This window comes from Rhinopithecus roxellana, chromosome 14, assembly GCF_007565055.1.
Source record: "Rhinopithecus roxellana isolate Shanxi Qingling chromosome 14, ASM756505v1, whole genome shotgun sequence".
Classification (NCBI taxonomy): domain Eukaryota; kingdom Metazoa; phylum Chordata; class Mammalia; order Primates; family Cercopithecidae; genus Rhinopithecus; species Rhinopithecus roxellana.
The window spans coordinates 2,772,243-2,787,160 of record NC_044562.1 but is presented as its reverse complement, the minus strand read 5'-3'; the positions used below and the strand labels follow the sequence as shown (position 1 = coordinate 2,787,160).

The 14,918-nt window shown below is 37.7% G+C and overlaps 1 protein-coding gene across 3 annotated transcripts in view; it reads left to right on the top strand.

The window, feature by feature from the left end:
• Positions 1-14,918, top strand: part of ARHGAP15 (Rho GTPase activating protein 15) — a 638,248-nt gene that overhangs the window by 189,099 nt on the left and 434,231 nt on the right. The gene's annotated exons all lie outside the window — the stretch shown is intronic.

Here is a 14,918-nt window from a genome sequence, read left to right as displayed (position 1 = left end):
ATTTCATTTAATACTTTTCTAAGCAAGTAGAATTTTAACATATCAGACTTTTATAAAAGGGAAAGATTTATGTAACTAGCAGATGCTATTAATTGATAATCACCATTTATAGTCTTATACATATTTTAAAGTCATTCCCTATACATATAACATTATGGTACTATATTTAGGGTTTTATTTATAGAATATATTTTAGAAGGAATTAGGTAGTTTTCATTTAAAAAGTTTAATTTTCTTAATTTATCCTAGGCCAATTCTATTAATATGTCATCTTAGAATCATGATATTATTATAATAACAATAGCTTACTTTGATATACATGTGGCTCCCAAACACAGTTAAACATAGGAATTGCTGGGATAATTTTTGAAAAATACGGATACCAGAATACTTACTGTATTACCAAGGAGTGGGACACAGCTGTCTGTATTTTATAGAAACTCCCCACGTGCTCCTGTGCAGAATGGGTGAAAATGCTATCATTGCATAGTTTCTACTAGCCAGAAATAACAGTTAAAGAAAAATACTAATAACTATTATAGGAACAATACCACCAATAAGAACGCCACTAAAATCTACTCTCTTCAATATTTTTTAACCTAAAAAATGACAAGTCGTGTTATATATTCCTGAATCACCTTAATCCCTTAAGAAATAAATATTATTAAATATTTATTTAGGCCTAGAGCAGTGGCTCACACCTGTAATCCCAGTACTTTGGGAGGCAGATGCGGGTGGATAACCTGAAGTGAGGAGTTCAAGATCAACCTGGCCAACATGGTGAAACGCCATCTCTACTGAAAATACAAAAAATTAGCCGGGCAAGGTGGCACGTGCCTGTACTCTCACCTACTCAGGGGACCGAGGCAGGAGAATAGCTTGAACCTGGGAGGTGGAGGTTGCAGTGAGCCAAGATCACGCCATTGCACTCCGTCCTGGGAGACAAGAGCGAAACGCTGTCTCAAATATAAAAATAAATAAATAAATAAAATAAATATGTATTTGTAAGGATCAAATACTTTTCAATTCAAATGGTTCCCGATGGGGTATTATTTAAGAAAATCAGACTTTTCTCCTAGTTTAGGTAGGAAATCACCATCCAATCAATCATCAAACCTTGCTGCATAAATGCCATTCTCCGACAAGCAGTATTGACAACTGCTGAGCTTTGTTAGAAATGCAGAATTTCAGGCCACCCTGGACCTACTGAATCAAAATCTGTATTCCGCCAAGATTCTCAGGCAATTTGAATGCACAATAAATTTGAGAAGAACTCCCCAGCACTTGTGTGTGCCCACCTCCAAGCTAGATGCTAGAGGGCCCAGAATCAATATAGATGTGCAGAGATTTATCTTTGCCTGGCAGAATCTCGCTATTCGTAATATATACATATATATTTTATATATGTTATATATATTTTAATATATATAACATATAGGCTTTGGAGGCTTCCATTTGAATTTGCATTTGAGCCAAAATCCTAATTCTGGCTACTATTTCTGATCCATAACATGAGATTCTCTGATCAGTTCTGTCTCCAAATATGTAATCTCACTGTAAGTATCAAATAATCGAATGCATCAACCTTCAAAATGTAGCTGGAATCTCACCATTATTTCCAGCCTAGATTACAATAAATCGCTTCCTAACTGGGTCCCTGCTTCTATACTCACTCCTCTTATAGTGTATTTCCCAAAAGTAGTCGAGCTCAGTGACTTTTTAAAAGACTTTAGGCTTATTGTCCCCATTCAAAATTGAACTTACATAGTTATAGTTTATGTACTTTAGGTGTCTGCTCAAATAAACTTTTCTTGATGATTGCATTTAAACTAAACTTCCTGTCTACCCCTCTCTCTCTTCAACTTTACCCTGCATTTTCCTTTATGGTCCTGTGGTCCTCATCACTCTTTGTAAGCAATTGTATCACATTATTAAATAGTTTACTGCCTGTCTTCACTTGGAAATATAAGATCTAGAAAACAGACGCTTTGTCTTCCTTGTCCCCCAGTGACTACAAGAGTACCGGATAAAAACAGGAAGCAAATAAATAACTTACGAGTGAATGTTTAATCAAATTAGTGATCTATGATATTCAGTGTGTGTGTGGTTATATCGTTAAGTCTATTCATTGAGCACCTAATATATGTCACTATGGCAGACTAAAAAATGGCACATAAAATATAGTATATGCTTTTGAGAAATAAATACATAATAGGCATATATTGCACAAAATAAATTCTTTGGGAGTTGAAGGATGATTTCAGTGGCATGAAGTAGAAGAAAGAAGACTTGTTTTGAGAAGTAGGCAATATGGTGATGACATTTTCACAAGGGTAAATAGCAAGATTTAGGGCTGAAATATCTAGAGTATTATGCGTGAAACAGTGAGCATACCTGTGGAATTGACAGTTCATTAGAAAGATATCTAGTGACTAGCTTTTGGTGGCTTTACCTCCAAAACTAAGGAGTTTGTACTGTATTCTGTACACAGTATTTTCAAGAAGATAGTTATGTGTTCACAACAGTGGTTTGGGGAATTCATGTAAAGGCAACATGCAGGATGGACTGGATTAAGAGACTACAAAGACAGACAACTGGTTAGGAGATTCCTTATCGGAAGTGGGAAGAGTAGCTTGGGTGAAAGTGTGGTAGTAGGAATTTAAAGTATTAAGTGAATTAATAACATTAAGTTTCAGAAAAGCACATAGCAATTACTTGTATAGGGTTTTCGTTTTGTTTTGTTTTGTTTTTTGCTATCAACACCTTCCTCACTATTATGGCACATAAAACTGCCATAAAAGTTCCCCCCCCCCCTTTTTTTTTTCCTTTGATAGAGTCTCTGTCACCCAGGCTGGAGTGTAATGGCACGGTCTCAGCTCAATGCAACCTCCGCCTCCTGGGTTCAAGCAATTATCTTGCCTTAGCCTCCCGCGTGGCTAGGACTTACCGGCACGTGGTACCACACCCGGCTAATATTTTTGTTTTTATTTTTATAGAGACAGGATTTCACCATGTTAGCCAGGATGGTCTTGATCTCCTGACCTTGTGATCTGCCCACCTCGGTCTCCCAAAGAGTTGGGTTTACATGCATGAGCCACCATGCCCAGCCCATAAAACTTTCACACAGTCAGAGTGATGAGGGTACTAATATAATCTGTGTGGATAACAATCCTTCCAGTGATTATGGATATTATCATTTCCTGTTGATTTAAGGCTCAAATGATTTAGCATAGTAGTCTTGGCAAATATGAATCCAAAAATAGGAGTTTATTATCTTCTCAGAAAAAGCCATCACTTCACTTCCAGATAAGGGGCTTTTTTTTTTTTTTTTTTCAAACAGTCAATACAAGAGACAAGAATCTTTTCCTATATTCAAAAGCGACTTTCGTTTATTGGATGGTAAACTGCTTACAGACACAAGTCTTTTAATCTTCATTGCCTCCCATTTCTGAGCAACAGTTTTCTTAACCCACCATGAGAATATTAAAATCTACCTGGTAGGATCATGATGAGGGTTAAATGATATAATCTAAGTTAAGTCTCAGTCTCTATGCCTGAGTAGAAAGTCAATAAATATTTGTTGCCTTCTCTTTCCCCCAGCACCTAGAAAACTATCTTGACAACATTAATGCTCAATAACTGCTTGCCAAATAAATGAGTGTTGTTGAATTTGCACTAACTAAATAATGACTTTTTAAACCATTGACCAATAAGCATTCAAATGATCAGGTTCATGAAAATATCTTACAGCGATGAACCTCAACTGTAGACCTGAAATTTTTTCTTAATCTCTTCTAGCCCACAAATTTCTCTTCCTATGGGTTTGTGTAGTTACCTACTTTTCCCCATAATATTCATTTTAACCATCTGTCTCTTACCTCCTAGACCACAATTTGTTGATTACTTGCCAGATATATATTTTCAATGCTCTTAGATTGATAGCTCCATTTCCTTTTTTATCCCTTCGACTCCCCTCTTGTGCATGGCAAAAGATTTTCTTTATTGGACCCCCCCCCTTTTTTTTTTTTTTTGATATAGGGTCTCATTCTGTCGCCCAGGCTGGAGTGCAGTGGTATAATCTCGGGTCACTGCAGCCTCAGCCTCGCAGGTTCATGCAATTCTCCCACCTCATCCTCCCGAGTAGCTGGGATTATAGGCCAGTAGCCTGGCCGAATTTTGTATTTTTAATAGAGACGAGGTTTCACCATGTTGGCCAGGCTGGTCTCGAACTCCTGACCTCAGGTGATTCACCCATTTCGGCTTACCAAAGTGCTGGGATTACAGGCATAAGCCACCGTACCCGGCCAGGTCCCACTTTTATTAAATGCTGTTAATTTCTATTTTCAATAACATAATATGTTCCTGTATTCTGTGGTCCCCAACCCCTGTATTCTCTCTTCTATTTATTCTTCTTTCCTACTTATTTTATGGCACTCTTTTCTGATCTGCACTATAAAAATATTTTTATCTCTTTGCCCATTTTGTCTGTTGCCCAAGGTACTATCTTCCTAATTGGATTAGAAAACTCATCTTTATAGGGCCTTTTATGTGTTCTGTGCACTTATGGTTTTCTGTAAACAAAAATAATAAATAACAGGTGGAGAGCTAAATATATAACTCACTAGGAATGGAGCATTTCAAAGAAGAGGAAAAGGATATGTCAGAAACACTCTATGTAGAGTACACCAAGTTCGGTAAAAATGTAAATGGTCTTCAACTGTTATATTTAATAGACTAAATCATGCTGGTTTATTTTTTTTATTTTTTTTATTTTTTTGTTTTGTTTTTTGAGACGGAGTCTCGCTCTGTCACCCAGGCTGGAGTGCAGTGGCCGGATCTTGGCTCACTGCAAGCTCCGCCTCCTGGGTTAACGCCATTCTCCTGCCTCAGCCTCCGCAGTAGCTGGGACTACAGGCGCCCGCCACCTCGCCCGGCTAGATTTTTGTATCTTTTTTAGTAGAGATGGGGTTTCACCGTGTTAGCCAGGATGGTCTCGATCTCCTGACCTCGTGATCCGCCCGTGTCGGCCTCCCAAAGTGCTGGGATTACAGGCTTGAGCCACCGCGCCCGGCCCATGCTGTTTATTAATCATAAAAAGTAAACATTTCTACTTATCTACATTTTTTTCAGAAAGGTATTGTAATAAATATTATAAATGCATGTGTGTGTGTGTGTGTGTGTGTGTGTGTGTGTGTGTGTGTGTTAGCACCAAACATGAAACCTTTCCTCTGTCCTCATCTCTACCCAGTTCTTGGTGGGTAGAGAGACAGACGGACTCAATGAAAGATAACTAAAACTATGTGGAAGTTGCTAATATAAAATACATGACCTGATTAGGATTCTTTAGCTGCACCAATTCTCTCTTCCCGTATTTTAAGTCCTAACAGACAAAGGAGGGGCCAGGACAGTGGTGGGCTGGAGCTGGCTGCAGAGCTGACTGTGCACATCTCTTCTGAACCCCACATTCCGTGACATAATGTCAGCTAGAAACTGGCTACAGTGGGAATATTCACAGTAGGGAAATCGATGGATGCCACAAATCAGGACTTCCCCCACTCCCCCGAGAGATCCTATGATAAACATTTATTTGCACAGCATTCACCCAGGGCCAGAAATTTGGGGCAAACATATGCTGGAAGTCACTTGACTAATTGAGAGAAAGCAATAAGAAGACCCTAGAATCTAACTGGGCTAAAGCAAAGGGGGAATTCAGGGATGAATCAACAAGATGCTACTCTGGGAGAAAAGATCATAGCAAAGAGTTAAAAATGAGACTAGGCAGGGAAGCTTGGGGAAATTCTCCCAGCAGAAATAGGGTAACTGCATGTTCTTTTGTGTTGGATAGTTGCATCCCCTGGTGGGTTGGAGAGGGAGGTGAATGGATTGGGTTTTTAAAGTCCTAAGGTGAACCGGATGAGATTTTAAATAAAAAGTGACTTTTTAAGAGTCTGCAGCAATGTGACTCTTTAAGCTCTGCAGAAATGTGACTCTATCAGGCAACAACATATGTACCTGGTGAGACTAGATTGTTGTACTTAGGTACAGCTGTTCGTAGCTGTAACACCACCTTACAGCACCAGGCTTTTGCCCGGGGTCTAACAGCCTCTACTTCCTGTGGGGGGATTCATAACCCTGGACAGTCATGGAACTGTCCAGGAACTGTTTCCATTTTCATTGCAAATGGAATAGTGTTGCTTGCTCACAACATTAAACCTTCACCTTAGCCATTCTCCCAGTTACCAAGACAAACATTTTACTCATGAATTCCTCCTCCTTCTCTAATCCATGGTAACCCCTGGATACCTGGGTTTCTACCCTGGCTCTCAGGGCCCACTATCATTTTCCTGGTATCCTGAGCATTTTTCACAGGGGAAGAACACAGTTTCAGAACGAAGATGGTGTGAATATAGAAAAGAGGAAAAAGGCCTCAGAACTAGAACAGCAACACTCAAGTGTATACAAAACATATAAACACATGGTAACTGCCACAGTCCAATGTTAGATCACGGAAAGTATAGGACCTTTTATATGGCAAGTGACAAAATCTCAACCCAAACTTGTGGAAGCAAAAAAAGGAATAAACTGACTTAAGTCCCTTTGCTCTCCTCTTGTCCACTGGCTTTGTTTATAAACAGTTTTGCTCTCATAGTCGGTTCACACAGACGTGCTCCTCCTCAGCACTCAGGCAATCGGCTAACAGGAGAGACTGCTTACTTCCGGTAACTTCCAGGGGAAAATCCTAAGGGGACTGCTCACTGTCCTCGTTGTGGTCACCTGCCCTTCCCTGAACCAATAACTATGAGCGGATAAATAAAGTTTCCTTCTGGCCTGAGGTCCTCTGCCAGACATGGAGAAGGGCCTGAGCCCCATAAAGTGAGAGTACTTCCTCAAAGGAAGGAGTGCAAGGTAGCTAGAGAGACATCTATTACAATACTTTAGTTTTTGTTTTGTTTTTGAGACAGGGTCTTGCTCTGTCACCCACTTAAGGGTGTAATGTCACTGTCACAGCTCTCTGCAGCCTCTATCTTCTGGGCTGAAGCCAACCTCCCACCTCAGCCTCAGGAGTAGCTGGGACCACCGGTATACACCCTGCTACATTTTTGGAGAGACAGGCCTCTATGTTGCCCATGCTGGTCTTGAAGCTTTGGCCTCAAGCAATCCTCCTGCTTTGGCCACAGTTGTCTTCCTAATGGAGTTGTAGGGGACTTACTGATATCCTCCGTAAGTAGACAGAAGCTCTGATAATAATCACTCTCTCTAGAGGATTCCTTCTTTTCTTGCTAACTTTCATTTTTTCCCAGATTCTATACCTTTTAAAATCTTTCTCCTGCACATGTCCAGTGTTCTTTATTTCTACTGTTTTTGGTCCAGTTCCATGGATCCCTCTGTGCCACGCTCACCTCCAGATTTGTACCAGGGTTGAGCACTCTCAGTGGCTGGGCTCCTAAGCAGTTTGTTTCTGTCAGGCTGACTGATGGCACTTAGGAGATACCATGTTGATTTGCCAAGGAAATCCATGATCTAAGTAGAAGGGGCTTCTTTCTTAGCATAGAGAAGCTAATACATTTACTATTTAAGGTGTTACTTTTATTCATAATTAAAAAGTTTAATCAGAGAATGGTTTATCTCAGTAACTCTCTATAGCCCACCCTAAGTAGCTTGTGAAATGAATGTCACAGAAATAATAGAACAAGGATAGTTAATCTAAAATGCCATGATGGACTTCTACTAAATGTAGAAATATGATAATATAATAACAAAAGGTAACCATAAAATTAAACATTTTCATTTAGTTAGAATTTTGAGGCTTAAATAAGTTTTGCAATTTTCCATTTTAAACTGTAAAGTTGCCTGATGGAAAAAACCAAAGGTCAGTATTACCATGGATAGAATGACCTCAGGATCTAGCCTAATTATTGCTGTCACTGAATTGTTTGTTTACTTCCCATCTGAGTTGCATGATGCTTAGGTATGGTACTGGATTAGAGAAGGAGGAGGAATTCATGAGTAAAATGTTTGTCTTGGTAACTGGGAGAATGGCTAGGGTGAAGGTTTAATGTTGTGAGCAAGCAACACTATTCCATTTGCAATGAAAATAACTTAATTCCTTATCTTTTAATGTTTGCACTTTTAATTATCAACCAACTGGTTGTCTATCTTAGACTAATGAAAATTAGGTGACTTTGGAAATAATGTCTGGTGCTGAATAGTTAAAAACTTGTATCCGTCTGTCCCTCCCCTGACCAAACCTTCCAGTTTGCGTAGGACTCTCTTCAGTTGATGCATGCTTTTCAGTGTACTTTTTACTTTGTGCTCCTTGCATGCTATAAATTGTTTTTATTTAGAAAATGTAGATAAGCTATGTTTATGTTGTGTGTGAGAATGTTTCGTAGATTCAGAAGGAACATGTACAGGTTTGTTACTTGGGTCTATTATGTAATGCTGGGATTTGGGCTTCTAGTGAACCCATCTCACAACTAGTGAACATGCTTTTTGTTTTGAAACAGTGGATTGCTCTCCAAAATCAGTGCAAATGGATAATGAATGAGGTCATAAAAATAGCTTTCTTCAGGAATCTTTAGGATTTGATGAAGCTGGATATATGCATTGTCCAAAGATGGCTTCAGTCTATGAATGTGGGAATTGACTTGGACTTGATGATCACCTTTACTTAGCACACAAAACTACAAACACCTTGGACAGGAATGAAACATCTGCAAGTGTGAGGAAATTTATTTCAACATTGAAAAATCAGTTTTACCTCAAATGATTCAGTGCCCCTTTCTGTTTTATTATATTTTCTAATTTAAAAAAATCTAAATAGGCAGACAACGGACCATGTATCAGTGAATTTCAAACATTAGGATTTCGTTAAAATGCTTTATAATTAGCTTTGGAAAAACTATCTGAAGAGAAGTAAGCATGTCGAGGCCATGTGCTATCCCATCTCATGGACCTGGGATTCAAATGTCATCTCTACTACTTCTTAGTTGTAGTTCAGTCTATGGTATTTTGGTTTAAAATTGCATTATAAATGCACCCGCATACATACATAGGAACATACCCACACATAAAACTACAAGGAGAACAAAGCTTCGTATGCAATCATTTCTTTTCTTAGTTATAACATCCACTAAGGTTAATATTTACCTGTTTTACATTTTGCTTTTCTAACATTTTCTTCCTGTTCCTTAGACTTATAGCATATTCTATGTGGACTGGAAAAATAGTCGATGGTTTCTTTTGGTGTTTGTATACTTAATTCCTGAGGTGAATTACCTGCTAAAAAATGACTCGTATTTCTCTTTGATGAGCTGCCACCAACATAGAAAGTTGGACATTTTTCCATGGAAGAAATACTTATTAGGTTGTAACCTAATATTTATTTGTATTTTAGTGAGGAAAACTGTGTTTTAGTGAGGAAATGCAGGGAGAATAGAACTGATTTGTTCAAGTTTAAGCATTCACTAATACTTTCATTTCTGTATTTGAATGTACAGGGTTAGCTCAGAAAAATCTGTACATTGGTTTTCAAGCCATAATCTTATGTTCAGATTTTGTATGCTGGTCCGTTGTGTAAATATGAATTTTTAAGCAATTTAGCATTTCATCAAAGTAACAGGGCACTTGATTTTCATTCATCCATATGAAAACAATTAGGAAAAAATGCCACTTATCTTAAAGAGTATTTGTCAGATTTTCTTCATCAAACTTGGTAAATACAGATCTCTTGACATTTTGATGAATTTTCATCACTCTGTGGTAAACCTAAGTGACTAGGCTGTGGCCCGTGAACAGCTTTTGTTTCTATGTGACATTAAAATGTATTTTTTAAAAAACATGATTATAATGAATATTCAAAATTAGATTCATTCTCCAGCATGTGCACAATAGGTCAGAAGTCATGGCTGGAGAAGAACACTTACTAGTCAATCTCAAGGTTTTATTGTTTCTTATGAATCACATTTTTTTCAGAGATACAACTATCAAAGGGGAAAGCCTGCTAAACATATACCAGTTTCAGTTTACCTAGACAACTCTGAAAATTCATTTCATATGTAGTTAACTTAAAAGTTACTGTATTTCCCTAGCTGTGTATTGTCTTGACTCAAAATTTCTTGGACTGTATGTTCAAGACAGCTTGAAACAGACATTATAAATGAAGAATAATCAGTTACCGTAGTTGAGAGCATTTCTTCAAATACTCTTCAATTTCTGGTTCCAGCAAAATTTTATTTACTCAAATATAAATCCTCTTTTTTAATACTCTAGAGCCTCCTCCTCAACAAAACACCTCATTTTAGTACAATTGTTTTTATATCCTGTCACAGGATGATGATGATAAATGGAAAATGATTAAGTATATTGTTTGTCAGATTTCTTCTTTCACAATTCAATAAATATTCCCAGAGTCCTCCCTAGTCACCTTCCTTACAATGATTATCAAATGGAAAATATTTGAAATCTGAGGACAAAACCTAGTTTTTATTTTGGTTGTTCTCCTTTTCCAAAAAGTACAAAACATAAAGTAAAACTTTTGGACACTTACAAACCAAGTTAATCACTTGGAGACATTAAGTCCTTTATTTGGGGACCTTGAGCTGTTGTATGCTTCAGAAAAGAAATCACACTAAGCCTCTGTTTCCATGGAATGTACATTTGTAATGAACAGTGCTTTTATGTTGGTTATACTTGTATTATTTAAATACTTGATTTCCATCTATAATGCAGTTATTCAATGAAAGTTTATTACATCTACTATTTATTACATGCCATAAATAATCACCAGGAAGAACGATGACAAGTAAAAAAGGAAACAAAAGTAAATCCTTTCCCTAAATATTACCCACGCTGATCTTCATGGTCCCTGAAAATTCTACACTGTTGTGCACTTTGTGGTGTTAAAATCTCAGTTGAAAGGCTGATTTTATTATTTGCTCTATTTGTCTATTTCTAAACTTCCTTGTTTCAGATTGATCCTAAAATTGCTTACATGTTAATTATATCACATACAATAAGGCAATAGATTACAGATACTTAACCAAACAGAAAAACATCACTGAGGAACTTTATGCTATGAGTGACCTATATTTTTATGGTACTTTATTATTTTCAGAGCTCTTTTCTCATTTAATATGTTATATATTCTTTCCAGTGATCCTGTGAGTAAGCAACTCAGACATTTGATTTACTATTATCTGAGCAACACTTATGAAGTAGTTGCTTTTACTCCTTTTATTCTAAGTGACAAAATGGAAGTTCAGAGAGTTCAAATAACTTACCAAAAGTCACACTGCTACTTACTAACAGAGCTGGAATTCAAACTCATGTCCGCCTGGCTCTACACAGCACTATTGAGAAAAAATGATAAATGGCTTTATCAACTAAAGTCCCTGTTCATTCACCCAGTCTTTTGTATCTTTTGGGAACCAGCCTAAATCTCTTCTATAATAGTGACTTCTGAAACAATTAACTCATTTCAAGTGACCAATTTTCTGAGTTACTGTACATGCCACTCATTTTGATATTTAATCACACACTGTTTTCCAATGTTATTTCTGAGTGTATGCATTCCTGACTTTTCTACACTGTGATATTTAAATGAAAGCAACACCCCTGCATGCTAAAAGCTCTCAATAAACTAGGTATTGATGGATCGTATCTCAAAATAATAAGAACTATTTATGACAAGCCCACAGCCAATATCATACTGAATGGGCAAAAGTTGGAACCATTCCCTTTGAAAACTGGCACAAGACAAGGACACTCTCTCTCACCACTCCTATTCAATATAATGTTGGAAGTTCTGTCCAGGGCAATCAGGCAAGAGAAAGAAAGAAAGTGAATTCAAATAGGAAGAAAAGAGGTCAAATTGTCTCTGTTTGCGGATGACATGATTGTATATTTAGAAAACCCCATTGTCTCAGCCCAAAATCTCCTTAAACTGATAAGAAACTTCAGCAAAGTCTCAGGATACAAAATCAATGTGCAAAGATCACAAGAATTCTTATGCACCAATAATAGAGAGCTAAATCATGAGTGAACTCCCATTCACAATTGCTACAAGAGAATACAATACCTAGGAATACAACTTACAATGGATATGAAGGAGCTCTTCAAGGAGAACTATAAATCACTGCTCAGGAAAATAAGAGAGGACACAAACAAATGGAAAAACATTCCATGCTCATGGACAGGAAGAATCAGTATCGTGAAAATGGCCATACTGCCCAAAGTAATTTATAGATTCAATGCTATTCCCATCAAGCTACCACTGACTTTCATCACAGAATTAGAAAAAACTACTTTAAATTTCATATGGAACCAAAAAAGAGTCCATATAGCCAAGACAATCCTAAGTAAAAAGAATAAAGCTGGAGACATCACACTACCTGACTTCAAACTATACTACAAGGATACAGTAAACAAAACAGCATGGTGCTGGTGCCAAAACCGATATATAGACCAATAGAACACAGCAGAGCCCTCAGAAATGATGCCACACATCTACGACCATCTGATCTTTGACAAACCTGACAAAAACAAGCAATGGGAAAAGGATTCCCTGTTTAATAAATCGTGCTGGGAAAACTGGCTAACCATATGCAGAAAGCTGAAACTGGATCCCTTCCCTACACCTTATACAAAAATTACTCAAGATGTATTAAAGACTTAACGTAAGACCTAAAACCATAAAAACCCTAGAAGAAAACCTAGGCAATGCCATACAGTACATAGGCATGGGCAAAGACTTCATGACTAAAACACCAAGAGCAATGGCAACAAAAGCCAAAACAGACAAATTGGATTGAATTAAACTAAAGAACTTCTGCACAGCAAAAGAAACTATCATCAGAGTGAACAGGCAAAGTACAGAATGGGAGACAAGTTTTGCAATCTATCCATCTGACAAAGGGCTAATATCCAGAATCTACAAAGAACTTAAACAAATTTACAAGAAATATAAAAAGCATCAAAAAGTGAGCAAAGGATGTGAACAGACACTTCTCAAAAGAAGACATTTATGTGGCCAAGAAACATATGAAAAACTCATAATCACTGGTCATTAGAAAAATGCAAATCAAAACCACAATGAGTTAAAAACTCATGCCAGTTAGAATGCAATCATTAAGTCAGGAGACAGCAGATGTTGGAGAGGATGTGGAGAAATAGGAACACTTTTACACTATTGGTGGGAGTGTAAATTAGTTCAACCATTGTGCAAGACAGTGGCAATTCCTCAAGGATGTAGAACCAGAAATATCATTTGACCTAGCAATCCCATTACTGGGTATATACCCAATTAATTATAAATCATTCTATACAGACACATGCCCACGTATGTTTATTGCAGCACTGTTCACGATAGCAAAAACTTGGAACCAACCCAAATGTCCATTAACAATAGACTGGATAAAGAAAATGTGGCACATATACACCATGGAATACTATGCAGCCATAAAAAGGATGAGTCCTTTTGCAAAGGTCCTTTGCAGAGGTCCTGCAAAGAGTCCTTTGCAGTGACATGGATGCAGCTGGAAACCATCATTCTCAGCAAACTAACTCAGGAACAGAGAACCAAACACCGCATGTTCTCACTCATAAGTGAGACTTGAACAATGAGAACATATGGACGCAGGGAGGGGAACATCACACACCAGGGCCTGTCAGCTGGGGCGGGGCGGGGGGGTAGGGGAGGGATAGCATTAGGAGAAATACCTAATGTATGTGATGAGTTGATGGGTGCAGCAAACCACCATGGCACGTGTATAGCTATGTAACAAACCTGCACCTTCTGCACATGTATCCCAGAATTTAAAGTATAATAAAAAATAATGGGATAAATTAAAAACTACTATTTCATAGCACAACCAGCTGACTACAGTCAACAATAATTTATTATACATTTAAAAATAGTATAATTGGAATATTTGTAACACAAAGAAATGATAAATGCTTGAGGTGAAGGACACTCCGTTTACCCTGATGTGATTATTATGCATCGCATGCCTGTATCAAAGTATCTCATGTATCCCATAAATATACACACCTACTACGGTACCCATAAAAATTAAGTTTTTAAAAAAGTGACAAAATGAAAGCAACTGGTACATTTATATTCTCTAAGGTTCCCCTTGATTTCTGAATGATACAACCTTGCCCTCACAAATGTTAAAGCAGTAACTTTACTATGCTCAAGTAAGGTGTGCTAGGTTAATTCTAAGAGTGCCTCCGTGACCTCTGTCCCCTGGTCTTATGTCTGGGACTAGGTTGTGTCATATGGCAAAGATGATGGATTTGGTTACATTTTATGACAATGGTGAATGAATTTTGAAAATGCAATTAAGGTCCCAAAGCAATTAAATTTACTCAAAAAGGAGATGATCCTGGGTGGGCCTCATTTAATCATGTAAGTTCTTTGAAAGAGAGTCTAGATGTGAGAGACAGTCTTCTACTGGCTTCGAATCAGAAAACAGCCATATTATGTTCTGAGTATGGAGAAGGGGTAGCCTCTGGGAGGTGAGGGCCTTAGCCTTACAACCACAGGAGGTGAATTCTGCCAACAAGCATATGAGCTTGAAAGAGGGCCGCAAAGCCTCAGAAGGCACAGTAACCCCATCTGACGCCTTGCTTACAACCTGTAATATCTCAAAGACAGGACCCAGCCCATCTGTGCACAGACTTCTAACCCATGGAAACTATGAAATAAGAAATACTGTGTTTTGAGCTGTTAAATTGGTGGCAATTTGTTACACAGCCATGGACAACTAGTACGTAAAGTTATATCTAATGCACTATAAAACTTGTCAATTTATATAGAAATTATATACATATACACATATAATGTATACATATTCACACATACACACCCCCCTCCCTAGTTCAGCAGCAGCATCACTAACTTAGAGTTTTAATTG